Below are 15326 nucleotides of genomic sequence, written 5' to 3'. Positions count from 1 at the left end.
ACCAGAGGTGAATCTGATCAAAATCAATGTAGACAAAACAATTTTCGCTGAAGCTGGTGCATACGGGGCTAGTGTCTTGGCTCAAGATTCAAATGGTGAGTTGTTGGAGGGTTTTGTTGTGTATAAGGGAGGCCATGTTCAACCAGTCTTTACTAAAGTAGTCGGTGTCAAGGAGACATTAAGCTGGATCAAATGTGAAGGGTGGTCAAATGTAATTATTGAAACTGATTCACTTGTTTCGGTTCAAGCCATTCAAAGTTCAATTTTTGTGCCCTCAGTTTTTGGTTTATGTCTGTGTTTCTTTTGTTAAACAGTTTGCTAACAAAATCGTTTATGGTTTTGCTCGTAGTTTTTGTTATTGGCCTTATTGTTTGTTTAATGGCAGCATTGTTGCTACTATGGTACATTCTTGTATATTAGCCCATTTGGCTATTATAGTTTAATGAAATATTACTACTAAAATTCTTACTTTTAGTCACAATAAAACTTGTGATTAAAAGTAAAAAAGTTGTGACTAATTATAAATTGTCATTCCTATGTTGTGACTAAAAGGTCTATGACTAAAAGTATTAGTCACAAAAATTACAATTTATTGTGACTAAATATAATTTTAGTGACAATACTTGTTGTGACTAAAACTAAATTAGTAACAACTTGTATCTAAATACTATGTTTTAGTCACAAGTCGCATTTAGTAATAAAAAAATTATATTGTGACTAAACAGTTGTCACAAAAAATAACAGCTTTCGTAGTTATTTCCCTTTCATAAAAAAAAAAAAAAAACATCCATCATTTGTTAGACAATTTATATGTATAAACTGAAATATATGTATGTGTATATAAAATGCGGAATAAATAAATATATACACTATATAACTTAAGGATCGAAATACCTCCAGCCATTGATTTTTGAGCTTTAAACCCACATAAGTTTTGATCTGCAAAGGAAACTGGTTGATGTGGGTAATCGGGCTTCCTCGCTCTCTCAACTCTCTTTAGATGGATTTTGCTGTTATGAACAGAATGAGTGAGGAGCTCGGGGACCGAGACCCTATATTTATAGGTGAGATACTCCATCAGTATCTGTGCCACATTAATTGTCAGAATATTTTGACAATTAATTCAGGAAATCAAATCAGGTAATGAATATAGAAATCTGACCATATATAGAATATTACGTAATTGATTCTGTCCAGATTCAATGAATATAAAATATTCATTTATCAGAATCAATAATATTATTTTATTTCCTTAATTAGAAATATTCTAATATTCTCCCACTTGGTCAGCATTTAAACTAAAACATTCAAACCCAAACGTTCCTCATTATATAATAAACATACGAATCATAGCGACATGTCCTCATTATAAGTCGAGTATTATCTTCCATGTATTACGATATATTTATTATATAACAATGTACTTTATGTGGCAATGTACTTAAGCGAATAAACCCTAACCCTTATGTTTATTCAGGTCCTCTTACGATAATTTTCTCAGATGAAATTAAGGTGCACATAAATATGAGAAAATATCGAAATTAGAGTTTCATTGAATAATTTTTGGTTGTACAAATAAAAAACTGCATATGGGTTAACTGAATCCCACATTTACTTTATGATCCTTGAATTTGTGTTGCGGCATGCCTTTAGTCAAGGATCTATGCGATCACCCAATTCAGTTTGCGTGATTAATGACCACTTATCACGCCTTTTTATGGCTAAATACTTAATGCCGATATGCTAGCTTCGACCAGTACTCTTAGAGTTATTAGCCATAAATATTGTAGCTGAATTTATCGCAAAATTTTCTTAATGGCCTAATGAAACTGTAATTCTGAACTCTAGGCCTACTATGAAACTCTATAATACATCATACGAGATGTATCCTCAAAACAATAAATGAATCTGACTTCTATAGTGGAAATAACAATCAAGATTCTCTACAATATAACTTACTGGTAATCTTAAGGTTGTAATAAAATATTGATTTACGTGAATCAATACAACCAGTGAAGTATGTTAGAATCTAATTGGTTAACTATATTTCCAGATGGTCAATTCATCTTAAAATATGTATGAATATAATTTTTAGTATCTTAAAGATACCTCATCACTTTGTATGAAAAATAAAGTGGTCTTAACTTTAGTTATTCTGATACTACTTAACGATCCTGAAACAAATGTAATGCAAAGTCTTATTCAGACTCTTAGGCATACATTAGGCTTCTAAAATAGAAGCAAATGAATGTTCTTAATTTATTCTCACTCCAGATCATTTTTCAGATGCTGGTTCGAGTTGAATTTATCACACTTAAAGATAAAAGTTATATCAGATGAATAATACATAATTTTATTTAATCAGAGATGCTGTGGCTACTCTCTAATTAATTAAAATTATATATATTATTTATATTCCTTATCTCAAAATAATAATTTGAGATATGAATTATTTTAACTTATATAGAAAACTTTTATCATCATTTGCAAGTAACATATTGTCTACGTATAAAACAAATATTACTCCCACTAACCTTCTGGTATATAATTATTTCAATAATTCTCTTTTCAAACCTAAAGGAAAAGATGATATAATACCAATTTGTGAGATGTTTGTTTTAATCTACAGGTAGACACCTTAAACTTGCATATGTTCACCACTATTAGTGGAAAAATTTATGGCAGTCTGTATACATTCTCCTCTAGTTCACTGTTTGGAATTGATTAATGAATTAAAACAAGCAACAAATGCCAAGGTCTATAATAGAATCTTTTATAAAAACAATTGAGAATGTAAATCTCCTTTGTTATTGATTCTTAGTTCAAAATGAACTTTTTAGCAATGAATATTCTTTTATATCTTTATGTTTCTCAATGTTGCCTAATGAATATTATTGGTGAAAAAACCTATGCTTAATTAATGTTCTCCACCCCATTAGGCAACTTTACTAAAGATAAACTTTATTGCTATTTAAGATATTTATTTCTTCATTCATGGCATATTGTACTACAACTTCAATTCTTTATCATTCTATAATTTAATTTGTGTCTCAAATTAATATTGTAGTTGAACTCTTATTGTACAAAATGTGATCACTAGAATACATTGATCTTACTGTTCTAATAAGTCATCTTAAGGATGGACCAACAAACTCTTAAAAGAGCAAATGGTTCAATATGCATGTTATTTTAGAAATTGTTAGCAATTACTAAATAACATAACTTATTAGAATTTTATCAATGACTTGTAGATTATTAATGATTAGTTATGAATTCTCAATAACCAGTAATCTTAAGGGTTGTTGTGAATCATAATTAATCTAACACTGTGGAAGTTTGAGAAAATATGAATGATCTTTCTCGGAAACTAGGTTCCTAGATTGATCACTCCCACTGATCAAGTCAATTCTTAATTCCACAATTCTAGTGTTGTGAGATGGATAATAAAATATGTAACCCTTAAACCTTATAGCTTTTCAAATGAAATATGCTCATTTATGGTTTAGGGCCCAGATCTTTTCTTTGGCAATTGTACTCTAACTATATATGGGTATTTATAAAATGTGTACATGTCATCAAGTCGGTTTTCAACCTTATCACAACTCAAAATATGTTTGAGAAACAACTTTGGTTAGAACACGATTCGATATGTACACCCCATTGTTGAGTATCAATAGACAAAGATTTAGGAAAGATTGGAGTTTGCTATGTAGGCTCCACCCCATGTCCAAAAAATGCTTAGTTTCTTAAATCTGTTACACACTATAATTTAGGTGTACCAAGCATATGTATTGGGCAATGAACCCATGCTTTTAAAGAAACTTTGCAAATAGACTGGGAGTTTATCCATACTCACGAATTTTAATGTAGTATTCTCCATTTTATATTTGATCTCACTATCTTAATATGCAAAATGCACCATTTCTCTACTTAAGATTTAAATGTCTTTGAAACATATAAATCTATACTTTTGTAGAAAAATTATTTATGTGAGTAATCGTTAAAAAAGAGATACAAAATTTGAGTCCATGTCTTCAAAATTAATTGACTTGTATGATTTCTAATATGATAGAATTCTAGTATGCACCGATTTTGACTTGTTGGAATACATATTCTTAATGAAATTCACACAAGTTCTAAATAAAGTTAGTAAAATCAAGTGTAATGAATATCCCCACCATTTACTAACATTTATTCTATTTATGGAGATATGTTCCATAATCTTTGGTGTTATAATGTAGAAGAATTCTTATTAATAACACATTTCTTATTGTCAGATTGAACTTGCATATCTTTATGAGTGACATCATTTGTAGTAAAGACCTCTAAATGTGTCTAAATCAAGTTTCAATAGAATCTTGGAACATAAAGATCTTTGCCAATTTTAAAGCAAAGCCACTACTATATTGCTTGTTCCTTAAACTTCTAAATGTGAGAACTTATCTTGTCTGTGGATAAGATTTGCTCACAGTTACTGACTTTCTTAGGTTTATTTGTAAACCTTGCAAGAAATTATGAATGTGGAATAACAATCTAAAATAATCCACTGTGTGTTAATAATCACATTAACTATATTAGAATGAATTCATACATAATAAATTAAAATTTATTGGTGATAATAAAGTGTGATTTATTTTTCTTAATTATACAGTAAAAACTGTATATGCTAGATGAAGTTATCAGAATAAATTTTAAAAATTTCTACTGTTATGGAAGAAATTTTCTACTAGTATGGAAGAAATTTATGAATAGTGATGTAATAAAATTACATGTATAGTTTTGAGGTTTAAATGAATCATGTTTTTACCAATGAATAAACATGCTTAAATATGAAATCTTATTAAACAAAAATTGCCTGTGGGCTAAATTTTTAATTTAATAAGATTAGATTTAGATGTAGATTATGATAGATTTACACAATTTATGAAAAACTTAAAGTTTAATATTTCTATCTTAATGAAAGGTATGAAACACTTAATTATTTATAAATGTTTCAAAATTTTATACTTTATGATAAAATTATTAAATTAAATCTACATAATTTCCTGTGGGATAAATTAAGAGAATTTAATTTAACATATTAATCATGTGAATATAATAAAATCCCTGTAGGGTAAGATTATTATGTTCACATAATTCATGTCCATTATGTGATCTTAATCCACTTAATATATATAATTTTATATAATTAAGGATGCTGTGGCTACTCCCTAATTATTTAAAATTATGTGGTTCACTAGACACCAAAGTATAAACTGAAGATTAAAATTTTACTAAATCTAAAATTGCCTGTGGGCTAAATTTTAAATTTAATAAAATTAGATGAACTTTATGATAGATTTAATTAAACAATTAGTTTTGGAAAATGAAGGTTTATTATCTATCTTTAATTAAATTTGTGATAACACTATTAAATTAAATCCTCATAACTCCCTGTGGGGTAAATTAAGAGAACTTAATTTAACATATTATCCTAATTAATTATACAAATATAATAAAATCCCTGTGGGGTAAAATTATTATACCTATATAATTAATTACAAGTTATGTCCATTAAGGTGAATTTTAATTAATATATAATTTTATACAAATAAGGATGCTGTGGCTACTCCCTAATTATATAAAATTATATTTTCACTTTGACATTAGGTATTGGGCTCTACCTAAAAGTAATTTCGTTATTAACATAGTAGACAATCACTGAGATTAATGCTCCTAGTGTGGTCGTCCGAAGATCATTAAAAACCGTTCTAGATATGAGCATTTGTCCCAAATTCATGTTTTCTTATGTCAAACCACAAAATTACTTACATTTTATTCATATTTTATTCATTTTAGGAAGTTTTATGAATATTTTATGAATAATTTTATGAAGTTTTATGAAACTTAATGTGCTATATAAAATATTCAACCTATCTTAATGTTTGAATATTTCTAAATATATCTAGCACTATAAAAGGAATTTATGTATAGCATTTAAATCATACAAATCAGAATTAATTGTATTAAAAATAAATTTTCCAAATAAATACAAATTAAAACAATTATTGTATGATAATAAATTAAATGCTTAATTCCATGATATGTAATTAATTATGCATTTATAACCATATAATATCTTAAATATTTGTACTAATAATTAGTTTGTATAAATAAGGTAAATATACAAATTAGTACAATTAATTATATGAAATGAATTAAATGCAAAATTAAAGAATGTACTTAATGGCAGGTTATCAATTAATTCAATCCGTAAATTACTTAATTGGTAAACAAATATAATAATTGCGCACTTAATTGTAGAATAATTAAATATTCACATTCTTAAAATATCACAATTATTATAATTACATGTAAAAATAAAGCATGTAATTTATTTACCAAGTTAAAAACTTTCCATAATAATTTATTACTAAATAACATATAATATATGAAGATATATGTTAAATAAGAATGGAAAGTTTAAAACAAATGTAATTTAATTGAATAAATTAACAAAAATAAGGAAATAAAATAAAATTCCAAAAATAAATCAAAATAATAAAATTTTGGAATTTTCTTAAATTTTTCTTAATTTTCCTTTTTTTTTTTTTTGAAAAAAAAAAAAAAAAAAAAAAAAAAAAAACTGCCCTGAAAAACGACACCGACGACCAAAATTGATGAAATCAATTCCAAAATGATCTAAATGAAAAAATTAAACCATTCATATAGATTTCATGCATCGAAAACACGTAAAACAAAGACTTTAAAATCACCAAAAATTTCGGGTCCGATTTTTTTTTTTTTTTTGGAGATTTCTTTGTTTTTTAAAATGAGTTTTCATGCTTTAGAACAATCTATATTAATATATGAATGTATTGATTCAGAATGTATAATGTATATATAAACATATATACATATATATATACAAAAAATAAAATAATGTAGCGTATGTATATATATATAATCATGAAATGTATATATGTAAATATTTATATATAGCATTTAAGTATATAAACAATATGATATAATGAATATATGAACATATATATATATACAATATATATACCTAATGAAATGAAGAAAATATCTATATATATAAACTGTATATGAATATATATATATATAAACTGAATGTATATAGGTATATACGTATGAAAGTGTATATATATAACATGAATATATATAATATGAATGTATATACGAACCCGAAAACGAATATATAATATATATATATATGAACACCGTATATACGTATATATATATATTAAACTCAAGCTAAATCAAGGCAGAGATATATAATCCGCTCTGATACCAACTGTTAGACAATTTATATGTATAAACTGAAATATATGTATGTGTATATAAAATGCGGAATAAATAAATATATACACTATATAACTTAAGGATCGAAATACCTCCAGCCATTGATTTTTGAGCTTTAAACCCACATAAGTTTTGATCTGCAAAGGAAACTGGTTGATGTGGGTAATCGGGCTTCCTCGCTCTCTCAACTCTCTTTAGATGGATTTTGCTGTTATGAACAGAATGAGTGAGGAGCTCGGGGACCGAGACCCTATATTTATAGGTGAGATACTCCATCAGTATCTGTGCCACATTAATTGTCAGAATATTTTGACAATTAATTCAGGAAATCAAATCAGGTAATGAATATAGAAATCTGACCATATATAGAATATTACGTAATTGATTCTGTCCAGATTCAATGAATATAAAATATTCATTTATCAGAATCAATAATATTATTTTATTTCCTTAATTAGAAATATTCTAATATCATTGAATTATACTATACCATAATTATCTCATTTACACAAGTGTGTCATACTCACTTAAACATGGCCATGCAATGGGCATGACAAATTTCTAAATAATAATAAAAGTTATAATAAGATGCACATTAAAAATTCAAATAATTAATGTGTAATTTGTTTTTTTTTTAAAAAAAAACTAATCTTACTTTAAAGTATATAGACATGTGCCTAAAAAACATACTACATTATTATTGTATATAAATTGTTTTTGTTCTTTTTAGGATGAATTGTGTATAAATTCTGACTGGCTTTAATAATTATTATGCATGCATAATTTAGTTGAAAGGTTAGAATTTATTGTTTTTGGTAGATAAATAAATCCATAAAGGGAATAGAACTATAACTATAACTAGTCGGTTCCTATAAAAACCAATCAAAGCAAACAAATTCATCAACTCATTTAATTATTGCCAACTTTTTATTTTTATTAATTTATTTTTCTTAGTTTGGTGAAGTCCAAACATGTGTTGTCTATAACTACAAAAAGTAAAAAAGGCTTCTTCTAGTTGTGTTGTGGTCGGCAATTCTCATATAATTTCATTTTAACCAATTAAATCAAATCAATATAATTAACTTTAAACATATTTGTTTTCCTTCTTTCAAATTTTCTTATTATTTTTGACATTAATTAGACATTAGGACCAGTCCTGAGGTAAGATAAAGGAGAAGGCCGACCTAGGCCCCCCACAACTCAAGCTCCCATTTTGAAAAATAAAATAAAATATAGTTAGTAATAAAATAAATAATAATACTCTTATTACTAAATGTGTTGTAACCTAGTGGTAATTTGATTAATTTAACAATTAAGTGTACCAAAGTTTAAATCTTAATAACTTTGTTTTTTTTACTAGCCCCAATTTTTATAGGGAAATTTCATTTTTAACGCTTAAAAAAACACCCTCTAACAAAATTTAGACTCCTAATTAATTTATACAATTAAATGCTATTATTTTCAATTTTTACCCAAACTACCATCCTTTTCATTTTCCTTCTCTCTCTCTGTCTCTTTCTCTTCCTCACTCTCTCTTCTTCTTCCTCGCACCACCGAGACCAACCCAGACCCAGGCACCAAGACCACCCAACCACCACTACCGAACCTCCTTTCCTCCACCACCGAACCTCTTCATCTATCCAAAAACCCAGACGAAACCCAGAGGCCCAAGACCGGTCGGACCTCCATAGCACTCAAGCATCGAAAAACCCAGAGGCCCCGAACCTCTGTCTCCGTCTTCATCTTCGTGTTTATTTTTTTAATTGGATTTTTTTTTATTACATTTATTGATAGGTTATCGATAGTTTATCGATGACATTTATCGATAGGTTATCGATAGTATATCGATGACATTTATCGATAAGTTGTCGATAGGTTATCGATAAGTTGTCGATAGGTTATCGATGATTTCTGTTAGCACACAAAAAAAGCAGTGTGCAGACAAAACCATCGATAAACTATCGACAAAGTATCGATAACCCATCGATAATTCCATTTTGGCCAGAAAATCATACCCTCCACCACCATCTAATGTCTCAAACAAATACGAATTCAATGAGCTTCTGATTGGGGGAGCATTAAGTGGGCGGTGGCGAATGGCGATGGTGGTTGAGAGAAGTCGAGGAGGAGGAAGAGAAAAAGATTTGGGTAGGTGAGATTTGGGGGTTGTTGGATTAAGTTTTGGGTAGATGAGGAGGTTCGGTGGTGGAGGAGAAGAGGTTCAGTGGTGGTGGTCGGTGGTCTGCCTGAGTTTGAGGGAAAGAGAGTGAGGAAGAGAAAGAGACAAAGAGAGAAGGAAAATGAAAGGGGGGGGGTATTTTAGGTAGAAATTGAAAACAATAGCATTAAATTGTATAAATTAATTATGAGTCTAAATTTTGTTAGAAGGTATTTTTTTAAGCATTAAAAATGAAATTTCCCTTTTTATATTTGCTAGACCCAAATTAACATAAGATCGGCCCTTTTAGACACACCCTACTATCTATTCCTATTAGAATATATATATTATGTGTCTTGGGAATAATTAACAATTTTTTTTGTAATAATTTTATTAATTATTAAAATGTGTAAAATAGACCGACAAGATAATTATCAATTTGTCAATCTTTCCCTAAAAAAATGTGTGTTAAATTATATACTTATTTAATAATAATAAAAACTTCATAATATTTCAGTATTTTTTTTTTCATCAAAGATCGGACAATTTAAACAGTTAGCAGGTTCGTCACTCAACATAGGCAAGCTAGGGCTTACTTAGCCTAAGGACCCAAAAGAAATTTTTTCTTTTGAAAATGTGTATATATATATATATATATATTTTTTTTTTTACTAATTTCGAAAATATTATATTTTTTTAAATAAGGGTTATTCAATTTTTTTTTTCTTTTGTTATGGCCCACTAAAATTTAGTACTAGCCCTAAATTAGGTTCCATCTCTAATATATAAGCCAATAATATATGACTAAGAAACTAATCATTTTCTCACTATTTCAAAACTTATTATTTTTTAATAGGATATTGGCGGCTAAACCACCTGAACTTTACGGTTTGTAACACTTAACCACAAAAACTGAATTTTTGGCGGCTAAACTACCTAAACCCTGGTTCTGTTTTGCTCTGCACACCTCTGTCCAAAAATCACAGTTAAGTGCCACGGTGGACTGTCCACGTGTACGCACTTGTACACGTGGTAAATTTTTAGTGGTCCACGTAATTTTAATTTTAAAAAATAATTATAAATATTTAAAAAAACAATTTATAAAAATTAAAAAAAAAATCTTTTTTTTTCTCTTTTTCTTTTTCTTTCTCTTTCTCTTTCTCTTTCTTCTCGAATCTCGACAGAACCCTTTCTTCTTCTTCTTCTTCTGCCATTACTACAATCAGAACCCCAAAATCCCTAAAACCACCCCTGAAACCACCATCAGCACTGAAACCACCTGCAATCACCATCACCATCGTCGAGATCGACAAACCCCCACCCAATAGCCAGAGAATGGAACAACTCAGATAAATGCAACAATTGTGTGATTAGCAGCACCAAAATACAAGGGTTTTCTGGGCTCACTACTGCTGATGATCTTACTTTATGGGCTGGTTTACTGTTGGCCGAAATCGAGTTTTTTGAGAGGTAGAGGTGGGTACGAAGGTTGCTTGTTTTTGGATCGACGTTTATGATATTGATGGGGAGGTTGCAACAGAGAGTGGCAGCGTAGATCGAACAGATCGGTGGTCGGCTGGGGATTCTTTTGTATGAGTTCAGGAGGTCTAAGGCTGCCATGGATGAGCTTAGAAGTGAGTTGGAGAGGACAGCGACGATGACCACCACAACCACAACGACGAGTCAGGTAATGGAGTGGGAATTGGAAGGTGGGATCGGAGAAAGGGTTGACAACTTGAGAGATTGTTTTATGGTTTTGAGATCTGGACTTGAGAATATCGTTGCCCAACTTGATGATTTCTTTGATGAAATCGTTGAAGGAAGGAAGAAGCTTCTGGACTTTTGCAGCCATAGGTAGACGACGGAGAAAGAGAAAGAGAAAGAAAAAGAAAAAGAAAAAGAAAAAAAAAAGGTTTTTTTTAAATTGTTTTTTTTTATTTTTTAAATATTTATAATTATTTTTTAAAATTAAAATTACGTGGACTACTAAAAATTTGCCACGTGTACAAGTGCGTACACATGGACAGTCCACCGTGGTACTTAACTGTGATTTTTGGACGAAGGTGTGCAGAGCAAAACGGAACCAGAGTTTAGGTAGTTTAGCCGCCAAAAATTCAGTTTTTGTAGTTAAATGTTACAAACCGTAAAATTCAGGTGGTTTAGCCGCCAATATCCTTTTTTGAATTTTACAAAAGATTGGTCGGTTGTGATTAGAAGAAAAAGGCATCCAACTACAATATAGTGAGTACTACGTACTAGTAGTAGTGAGGTGACCATACTACATATGCATGTATTGAATTTCAACATTAGCATGTGCTGTATTCATACACAAATAACTAAAAGTGATTGAACCCTAGCATATTAAAATAAATCTAGAGGTTGAATTCTTAACATGACTACATGTTGGTAAATTAAAATAATGTGCATTATTATTTCCACAAATTTATCCTTAGCCAACATATCTATGCTGATTAATGATTGTGCCTAACTAATTTTAGTTGTGGGTGTCTCATAGCTAATTTGGTTTATAAGATTCTTCATACACAAAAAATATATTGTTCTTGACCATTATTAATTGAGTATTGGTATTAGGCAGCTGTATATACTTAACATAAGTTGAAAAATATTTCATTTTTTAGGTCCATTAATCAAAAATATCCTTATATTATTTTTTATCAAAATTTTGAGTGGGTTGCCCAATATACCCCACTCTCTACTTAAGTCTACCATAGAAATTACATTAACCTAAGGGGTCTAATAAGTGGGTATATTTAAAAAAATATAAAATAGAGGTAAAAATTAAAACAAGTAAAGTAAAATGGGTATACAATGTAATTTCTTCCAAAAGAAATAGGGATTATTTCACAAGTACACAAAAATTACAAAAATACGGTTTCACGAAATTTTAAATATTTTTACAATTTTTTTTTTTATTTTATTTACAGAAAATACGGTCATTTTATGTTGTATTCTTGTTAATTTATTATTGTTTTTTTTTTTTTGTTATTTATATGTTATTTTTTGTTGTTGTTTTGATGTTATTTAGATGTTATTTTCATGTTACTTTGACGTAGTTTTCTTGTTATTTTTATGTTATTTCTATGGAAAAATGTAAAAATATATATAAAAAATTAAACGTAAAAATGTAATTTTTTTACAAAAAAATAGTACATTATGTAATTATCCTAAAGAAATAAAATGGAAAGTGTTTTAAAGAGTATTGATATTACTTACTCATTAGAGGAAATTACATTATATACCCACTTTACTTTACATGTTTTAATTTTTACCTTCATTTCTATATTCTTTAAGATATACCTACTTTTATAGATGCTGTCTCTATTATACCCTTAGATTAATATAAATTATATGCTAGACTTAAGTAGAATGTGAGAGTATATTGGACAAACTTCTCACAAAAGTAGATATATTTCAATAAAGTTTAATATAAGTGTATTTTTAATTAATAGATACAAAAAAAAAATATTCCTTTAATGAATAAAAAAAAAGTATTCCTCAACTTATCCCATTTCTTTTGTATACATTTTAGATTTTACTACTGAACTATAGTTCGTGAATGATGAACGTTTTTTTACATGAGAAGATGAAAGATCTATGTGGGCCATAATTGGGCTTCACTTCATTAGGCCCATAAGAACTCCGTGATGAAGAATGAGCACCTCAATAGTTGGGCTTCAATGGACTGGCCCAGTTCTTCAGCAGCAGCCAGCCCATGGTATTGGAATAAATACAAGAATATGAATTCTTTCATGGCCAAAATAAAAGATTTTAAATGGCATAATTTCTCATTAAACTAAATATAACTTAGCTATTACTAAGTATTGAAAAGAAGAGCTCTGTCAAGAAAAATGTGGCAAATTGATACATACATAAATACATAAGAGCATCCAAATTAATAAATTAGATGTACAAATTGAATCTCTTAGAACTAAAATATGTAATATTTAGCAACTAAATTCAAATATATAAGCATCTAAAAAGTCATAGAATTAAATACTAATAAAACTTGGAAAGTACTGTAATTATTTCAAAAGAAAAGATGTCATAATTATCTACCAAGAAAAAAAAAAGATTTGAAAAATTAGAGCATGTTTGGTATTGTTTTTTGTTTTTTGTTTTCAAAAAATTGTTTTTATAAATGAGAACAAAAAATAATTTTTGAAGTTTTTAAAAGCAAGTCATGTTTGGTTAGTGTTTTTTAAAAATAATATTGACTAAAAGTGAATTGGTTTTTAAAACAGAAAATAACATTTTGTTGTTTTCAAAATTCTTGTTTTTTGTAACCTTGTTTTCTGAAAACTGTTTTCAAAAAACAAGGCTAAACAAGCCAAATTGTTTTCAAAAAACAATTTTCTGTTTTTAAAAACAAAAAACAGTTTTTTAGTTATGATGTCAAACATGCAGTTAGATACTAATTGGGCATTAGTAATCTGTTATTTTAAGAAAAAATGATATGATACTAACGAGTAACTAGTTACTACTACTAATTTTTTAAAAATTGAATGGAAAAAAATTCCCATAAAAATTTAAGAAAAAGAAAGGCTAAATACACAAAGGTTTTTTTTTTTTTTTTTTTTTTTTTTTTTTTTGAATAAACCAAATACACAAAGTTAAAAATCCTATACTTATTAAATTCATATTATATATATAAAAAATAAAACATATTTAATGTAATTTCTAATCATTCCATAACACATCCGACCACTTATGACTGTAAATTCTCAAAAGTTACATCTGCATATGGTCAATGTATAAAAAGATAGGAATTAAGACTAATTGATATGTGGATTTATATTACGCTACTAATTCATATTATATTCTCAAAATTAATTTCTAATTCTTGAGAATATGCAATTACGAGTCAATATTATTAAGTTAGAAAAGCTTCAAATTAATTCTTACAAGTATTTATGCCCTATCTTTTTATATTACGCTCGTAGCTACGAACTCATATATAAGAGAGTTTTGGTAATTAGATATATACTTAAATAAAATTTATATATAAAAAAAAAAAAAATTGTGTTTGTGTTGTATCTCACATTATTCAAATGTGAGTGATTTGTGAAATTTATATCACACTCATAGCTACCAAGTCACAACTTTATGATAAATGCTACAAGTGTAATTGAAATTCACACAAAAAAATGACTTATTTTTTTCATACATATTATATTACGGTAGTTTATTATTGTAGTTAATATTTGGACATATTATTGACTACTGTTTAAAATAATACTTAATTTTTGTATTATATCATCGTAGTTATTTATTGGGATTTTTAAAAATTAGTTATAAAATAAATAAAATTAAGAAAAAAATGAATAAAAGAAGAAAAGATCAAGATTTTAATTTATATGGGTCGAATGTTAACAAATTTTAGTCCACGAGTCAATATTATTAAGCTAAAAAAGCTTTAAATTAATTCTTACAAGTGTTTATGGCCTATTTTAAAAACCTTGACTCTCATTTCTTCTTTTAAGGATTCAATTTTTCTTCACTTTTTGCATGAAGAATCGAGTATAGGCATACCCAAATTCGGTAAGATTTTAAGATGTCAACTAGGCGATCTGATAGAGTAAAATATAATATTTATTAACTTTGAGCCTGTAGGATTTTCTTCTCTGATATGTCCCTACACACAGCACAAGAATAATCAAAAGCCAAGGTTACTTTGGACCTTTCTCACCCAGTCAAAAGCTCCTTTTGACTCTCTGATTTGAATCCTCAAAAATAGGGAAACGACAGCCCCTTTAATTTACTTTTGGTCATTTCAATTTTAAAGCAAAAGAAACCCTAGTCTATAACATATATATATATTGTCTTTATCTCTTTTATTTCACTC

Source organism: Cannabis sativa, chromosome 3 (genome assembly GCF_029168945.1).
Source record: "Cannabis sativa cultivar Pink pepper isolate KNU-18-1 chromosome 3, ASM2916894v1, whole genome shotgun sequence".
Lineage (NCBI taxonomy): Eukaryota > Viridiplantae > Streptophyta > Magnoliopsida > Rosales > Cannabaceae > Cannabis > Cannabis sativa.
The sequence above is the reverse complement of the archived record's forward strand: the minus strand, read 5'-3'. Positions refer to the sequence as shown.